Source organism: Rattus norvegicus, chromosome 15 (genome assembly GCF_036323735.1).
Source record: "Rattus norvegicus strain BN/NHsdMcwi chromosome 15, GRCr8, whole genome shotgun sequence".
NCBI classification, from domain to species: Eukaryota; Metazoa; Chordata; class Mammalia; order Rodentia; family Muridae; genus Rattus; species Rattus norvegicus.
The window spans coordinates 21,708,625-21,716,637 of NC_086033.1; positions in this window are offsets into that span (position 1 = coordinate 21,708,625).

Consider the following 8,013-nt stretch of genomic DNA (forward strand, 5'->3'; position numbering starts at 1 on the left):
CTCTACTGAATAGTTTATCTCGGGCCTCTGGAAAATGGTTCTCCCATAACTTTAAGAATAATTTCTATTTTAAAAGGGTTTCCAACAACTTTTTAGGGGTGTGTCTATTCCGTAGTCAGAAGTGTGTCCATAGATGTTAGTTCAAAAAACTTTTTAGGAAGGTGTCACTTTTCTAGTCAGAAAATGTATCTTTAGATTTTAATTCAAATGTAAATGTATCAGACAGAGTCAAACCAAAGCGTTTACCATGGTCTTTTCACATATCTCAAACCATCCACAATGGCTTATCACAATGGTGCACATTCTGACAGTTTTATATTAATAGGATAGTATGTTTTTATAAATAAGGATAATGATTTGCTAGGCATTTAGGAGGGAGAAGATCACGACAGGAAGTTGGACACTCACAGTGTGAGTGAACTTCATCAGGCCAACGATCAGAACCTTTCAAGAGTTCTCTTGGCATTTGAGGAGCAAGTTGCTGACAACTCTGGAGCGTGCCCAGAAGAGAAAACAAATTCTGAGAATTCGTGCTTGTTTTGTGTGCCTGAGCCCTGTCATACCCTCTTCTTGCCCTAGGAGAACAGAATCCTGCAGATGGATCTCTGATCTCTAGGAGACACCCCCGGCTTAGTGTGGTCCAGGCACTGTCATCAAGCTCTTGACAGATCCATAGTCTCAAACAGCCCCACTGGGCTAGTGGGACACTTTTCTAAATCCGAATAAAGAGATCATTCTCCTCCAGACAACTTTTTATTTTTGCGTATGAGCCAAAACCCAGGAAATCCTTTCCCAAAATTATATGTACATATTTGCAAGTCTAGATTTTAATGTCTACCTCTGGTGTTGCGGCTGGGTTCACAGACACACCTCCCTTTGGCATTTCTGGTGAATATTAAGCCATTTGGATGCTTCAGGAGGAGGAGAAGGGGAAAGGGAGCACGCAGCCCTTTCTTCTCAGGAGCTGCGTTTATTTTTGGCTCTTGGTGTGTGTCTCTAGTACCATTGCTCAGTACATCATGACCACAAATATGCCTTTTCCTGGTGGAGCGCTGTTTGCCTGCTCCCAGAGAGATGTGCTGTTTGAAGCAAATGTCTTCACTCCTACGGCCGTACTACGAACAGATTTTTATGCACTTATACCTGTGTGGCCACCCAGACTGTAAGTGTCTCAGAGCTTTGGAGCTCATAATTCAAGGAAACCGCTCACATGCACAAATGAGAAATACATTCCTAGTTCATGTGTCAGTGAAGGCCGTGCTAAAGAAATGGCGGGAGCCGCTCAGAGAAGGAGCAAGGAAAACAGAGCTCTGCTGACACACATTGGCTGTCTGAGGCCACGTGTGCTAGTGCTTTGGACAGGTTATATGCTCAAATTTGCTAAATCATTTATAGGAATCTCGTTTTTAAACAGACACCTTTCCTTGAGTGTCTGTGTTCTGAATTAGGCAAATCTCGATTTAAACACTGCTAGGCTACGAAGGTATATCGAAGTGCAGGTGCCAGGCTAGAGAAAGCAAACATCTGAGAAGACTCAACACCTCACAGAGCAGCGGGCTCAAAATTTCAATTTTCCAATGCCTTCTCTGGGGCGCGGGTGGGGGACAGGGTGGAGCTGAACTTGAAGAATGGAAAATTCTCAGGAGAATGAGACTAAAAATAAAAAAAAAACATTGCTTTGATTTGTAAAAACAAGAAAAGAACTTTACATCATGGCTTCTGTTCAGGCCTGTGAGGGTTGCTGATGGAGGCTTTCTGTGGAGTCTGAGTGGCAGGGGTGCATAGCTAGTCAGGAAGACAGGCCTGTAGTCCAACTAGGAAAGTATAGAGAGCTGAACAGCTCCTCAGATCTAGGCAGGCGTGCAGTGGAGAATTACCCAGGCAAGGGGAGCATTTAGGCTACAGTAAGGAGGAATGTAGGCGTTAGAGCATCAAATGCTGGTCCTTGAGTGGAGGCAATTTTTCTGAGTGCTTTTAGGATTTCTGTTTTGATATAGGAGGAACAGAGTTGATAGGTGTTGATTCCTGGCTAAAAGTAGAGGAGAAGTCTGTCGGTGATAAGAGAGACAAAAGAGTCCATTCGCTCTGTTTACTAGTCTGTATACTTTAACTTAGGCCTCCTTGGTAACAGCCAGGCTGGTATTATTATTATTATATTATTATTATTATCATCATCATCATCAATTATTATTGTTGTTATTGTTATTATTATTGTTGCTGTTGTTATTATTAATTTTGTAGATGTAGAAAATAGGACAGTAAAATGAATGGTGGAGCCAGGATTTGCACAGCCCAACCCAGAGTCCCAACTCATAGCCCTCTTCCTTGTCATATTTTGTTTAATATATCTGCTAATTGCTTTTTCTGATGAGCCCACAACGCAAGTCAACTTGGAACGATATCCTTCAAAAATACCAGTGTTCTTTCAGCAAATATCTCTAGCAGATGGAAAGAAATGTGAAAGCAGTTGAGTCTCTGTGGTTATTTGCCTCCAAAAGAGTGTTTGAACTTCTTTTGTGCTCCTCGGGAGCTTTCTCTTAAGATGGTGTACGAAAGAGAAACCTCTGGGATTCTCTTCAGATAGTTGACTTCTACCGGGTTGTCCCTTTGGCCTTGGTAGTGAGTGACCACTTCAATAAAGCCATTGTTCACCGGGTCCTGTTTAGTCAGTGGGCTCTGAATGAGAGTCTTCCTAGGTTTGGATTTCCCTAGGTTTGGATTACACATGGAGGACAGGTTATATAGTCGATTTGAGATGTGAAGAAACAGTGATTTGGGAGTTAAGTAAGTTGCTTACGCAATGTCCCTGAACAAGAAAGCCGTAAACTGGATTTGCAGACGTGTCTCTACTCTTCAACACCACAATAATTATGTTAGCACGGAGTGACAGCTGTCTGGATAGGAAAGCGAACATTGCGTCATCCATTTCTCAATCCAAGTCAAAGGCTTGTGATGCCTTTGCAGTGTATCAATTTGGCTAGGGCGGACTGAAAATTAATAATCTTGTATGTGTCTGGTGACAGGAGAATCACAAAGAACATTCTTGGGTGATTCCGAGGCCAAAGGAGAAGCCACCACCATATTGTAGCTCACATATTGTGACTGATCCTCTGAGCCTCCTTGTGGCTGGGACTAAGCAGTGGCCAAGCATACCATTGCTCTTTTCACCCTGGATTCTCTTGCTTTCCCAACTTCCGGGTCAGGTGAGTTTAGTTTTGTGAGAGAGGGCCCTGCTTCTTGTCAGGATTAGTCATGGGTTTTATTCTTCACTTGTGTGATTCCAGCTGTGCCCTTGTTCTCTGGCTTGCACTTGATCTCTGTTACATCCGTTTCTCCTTTGCATTGTCTCTCTTATGGACTCCAACTCTAACATCGGACTCAGTGATGCTAGCTTTACAAAGACTGTTCATCCAGCTCCCTCAAGACTGAGCCCTTGGAGAGACTCAAGGATCATTGGCTGATGTGATCCATCTCAATCCTTTCTACATGGTCCGTGCTCAGTACCTTAGAGTTCCTATCACTGTGATAAAACCCAACGACCCAAAGCAACTTGGGGGAGGAAAGAGTTTACTACATCATTCGGATTATAGGTCCATCACTGAGGAAAGCCAGGTCAGGAACTCAGGAACCTGGAAGGATCAGCTGATGCAGAAGCCATGGAGGAATGATGCTGATTGGCTTTCTCGGTCTACTATATTATAGCACCCATGACCAGCAGCCCAGGGGTGGCACCACCACAGTGAGCTGTGCCCTTCCACATCAGTAATCAATCAAGAGAATATGCCACAGGCTTGCCCACAGGCCAGTATAGTAGGGGCATTTCCTCAGGGGAAGTTCCCTCTTTCAAAATGGCTCTAGCTTGTGTCAAGTTGACAGAAAACCAGACATCACAACTCAGCCTCAAGATCATGATTGATGATATCCTGTCCCGTCTTCTACAGTGACCTGAATCTGAACCATGTATACCTTTGGAATCAAGGAGGTAAAAACTCTTGCTCTCTTATTTAGAGGTGAGGACTAAGATCCTGTGAGGTGTGATGATTTGCCTGTATAGGTCATGGGGTTAGGGGTCCAAGCTGTTGGCCTGTATTAGGCATCGGCAGTTTATCCTAAGATTCAGTATCATGATTTTCCACATATGAACATGCGCAAATGGATGCTGCACCACTCTGCCACACCTGACCTCTTGGTAAGTACTTTGGTGTGTACTTGGAATGTCAAAATGACTTAGCGAAGATGAAATCATCCTTACACTTGATTTGACACTTCCTCCTCTTTACGTTTGATGAATATTTTCAGTATCTCACTTGGGTCTTACATAGTTGGTCTTTCATAGTCAAATGTGTTACTGCCTGCAGTGAAGGAGCCTGGTGGTGTGCTTAGTCTACTGCTCAGAGGCTTTCCTAAGCTGGAGAACACTGTGAGGAAAGTCAGTGTATACCATAAAGAGTGACATACTCAGACCGTACCCTTAATCAACATGGACATGTTAGTCTCCTTCCTAGTGACTGAAAAACAGGATATATGTGGGCTTTTATTTTAGTTTAGTGTTTGAGACTGATTCTTCTTTGAATATATATATATATATATATTAAAACATAATATATATATATATATATTAGATAAACCAAAATGACTCCTAACCCACTAGAATGCAAACTAGACTTCAATGACCCCGTCTAGCTGGCTTATTGGCTTATTGTAATGGCTGACCACACATGCTATATAAATAATGCGTGTCACATAAAACTCCTCAATCTGTGTCAACAGAAGACTGTTTTCTTTTTATCAAATAATATGAAGAGGAATCACTGACGATGAGCGTATTTTTTCCTTTAGTGACAGGGATCAGTATCAGGATAACACTGGCTAGCTTGTTTCCTGACTTGGAATGTCGTATCTTTGTAGGGTTGGGGCAATAATGGCGATGATGACTACCATTTAACTTGTTCCCACTACGAAGTACACACTATGAACAGCTCCAAGCACTGGCCACATTTCAACTCACTTAACCACCAGAGGAACTGATGAGTTTCATTGCTGTTTGAAATAAAGGAACACAGATAATGTACCCAAGATCACCCCACTAGTAAGGTGGTATAGAGTTTGAATCCAAATAGCGCAGGTCTAGAGGATGCTCCTCATAGTTCTACCTTGAAAACACACAATACTGTGGATATATATGCACACTCTCCAAAGTTCCGGGTATCAATGATGGGATCCAGCCATGACAAGAGTGAATGATGCCGTTGCCTGTGTTTTTCTGTTATGCGGAAGCCTCTTCTCTCCTCACTGTTGACTGGGGTCGTCAACCATGTTTCAGGAATGAGAGATGTGAGGAGATGAAGGTGAAAAAAGTCACACTGGAGTTTTGGGGTCAAAGGAATGAAGAGAAAGACAAGGAAAGGCAGAGTGGTTTGAATGGCTTCCAAGCCTAAACCTCTCAATGATAACGATTCTCCTTGAAGTTCATGAAATGGAAATGAGAGATTGAAGCAAGGGTCAGGACTACTAGATGTGCTACCTAGCCCTCGCAAGGATGCTTTAGGAGTTGGTTAACTCTCCTAAGTTTGTCATATTTCCTTGACCCTCACTCATGATGGCTATGAGCAAGGCAGGGTCTGGCTCATGTGGTCCATTGGTTCTCATTTCTTAAAAACGACAGGGTTCCTTGCTGCTGTTATAAAGCTTGTCTGTTATAAGTTCACGCTATTTCTCAATATCAGGTCACACCTTTAAAAAGCCAGAGATATTGCTCAGCACAGCTAAGGTTACATTTGGGAGTGTTGATGACTTAAGCAAAGAGTTTCCCACCTACAACCCGGGTGATTGATAGCTTATCCACCTGCACATAAAGCCGATGTTCAAACCTTGGTGCGGATAGTTCCTTAGCACCTGCAGTCTCCAAACAGCTGCAGACTGTCCTCAGAATAGTCATAAATATAACACAAAGACCACAAATGTCTGTGAGCTAGCTTTTAGCTCTCTCCTGCTTAGCAGGCTTGCTGAAGTTCCTCACTTGTTTGTGAATTGGTCTTTATGGCTCAATAGCAGGCCACAGAATGCTCACAGACTTTTTTCATGACTTGTTCCCATATTATCTTCACACAGCTGGAAAGGGAGTCCATCCCTCCAGGCAATGCAAAGGCCAATTCCATTATCACTTAGGTCCAACGATATAATTAGAAATAACGAACAGACCTTTGACTACTCTTCAGGTTATCTGTGATGTCACCATAATCTACATAGTCTCACGGGATCTGGATCTGGCCTTTATCTCTCATACCACTTTACAGGAACCCCTATACTTGCTCCCCCATGAACACCCCAGGTCTCAGCACAGATCATTTGCTCTATTCTTTCAGGAATTAGACTCAAGCGATACTTCTCGAGAAGCTCCTGGGGCACTCTGGCTGAACCAGCGATCTCTCTTCTCTCATTAGCCTAGGATGCTGTTATTTTTTTAAGAGAAACAAATAAATGTCTGAAATGACCTACTGTACATTTGTAAGGCTACCTGTGAATGCCAGGAGGAGATTGTCCTGACCCAGTGTGCTCTGCTAGACACAAAGAGGCACACGTGTTCAGAGAGCCCATTGTCAAACAAACAAATCAAAGAACATTCTCACTAGGAAGGCAACTGCTGTCAGCTTGCTTCTCATTGTTTTATTCTGAAGGCTTGAATCACAGTCAATGCCAACTGATACTTGGGGAACCATAGGCTCCTCTGGAGATGCTGGTCTATTCCATTCCAAGCAGGCATCCCCTGAGACGGAGTCAGCCATTAAAATGTGCCACATGTTGAGAAGCAAATTGTTACCTGTGCGGTGTGTCTTAAAGTTAAACAACCCTTAGAGTAGAACCAAATCCTCATGCATTGTGCTGCATCTGGGGCCTGTAACTGCTTAAAGAAGTTACATGGACAAGCCTTCCTTCTTCTACACACAGAAGCAATGTCATAGCTGAAAAGAACGTTCTCTCAGGCCAGTGTCTACAAGTTCTGCAGCTCCCTCCAAGGCTCTTTTAGTAGTTATTTCTTGTAATTTTTTTCAAATGTTTGGTGTTGTATTATATAAAAAGAAAGAAAGGAAGGAAGGAAGAAAGAAAGAAAGATATTTGCTGGAGGCGCGGTATGGTGTGGGAGAAAGGGTGCTTCTGTGGGCTCTGAGGTACCAGCCACAGACAGGTATAGTATAGAGTTTATTTGGGGCATGGGGAGGGGAGTTGAATGGATAGTAAAGACAGAGAAAGGCAGAGAGAGAGAGAGAGAGAGAGAGAGAGAGAGAGAGAGAGAGAGAGAGAGAGACTGGACATGAGCACATGGGAGAGAGAGCAGGGAAGGGGAGTGGGGAGAAAGGGTGATCAGGAGCAAGAGGAGAGAGCAAGAGAGAGGAGCGGACAAGCAGCCCCTTTTATAGTGAGTCAGGCACACCTGGCTGTTGCTAGGTAACTGTGGGGCGGAGCCTAGACAAAATGCCAACATTTGAATTGTTACCTTTTCCTTCTCTGAACCCCCTCCTGTTTTCTTTCTCATATTCTCATTAAAAAAAAAATCTTCTAGAAGTAGAGAACAACAGAATGAAAGGACAGTAAGAACCAGAAAAGCCTGTAAATGGTTGGGCATTGTGACTAGGAAGGCATGGTTATTATTCCTAACAAGATGTATTTTTGTTCATTCCTTATCTTAACCATGTTAGGGTTATAGTATCTCTTGAGTATAGGTCTGAGAGAAAGGAATCTTAGAGAGTCTGTCTGTCTCTTCTTTTGTAACTGGTGAAGACAGACAGGCTTGTCAGATGACCTTTCCTCTAGACTCTAGTAGGCAGCCTCCTGGGAGGAAGGACTTCCTTGGCTGGATGATTCTGCATCTTCTGTTCAAATTCTTAACAGACAAGGGTCATATCCCCAACACTGCATATTGTCTAAAAGACCACCCCTTCCCTGTTTCTTCTCAAATTCAGAAACAATTACAGTATAAAAGGCTGGGCAGGGGATGTAGGTCAGTTGTAGGGC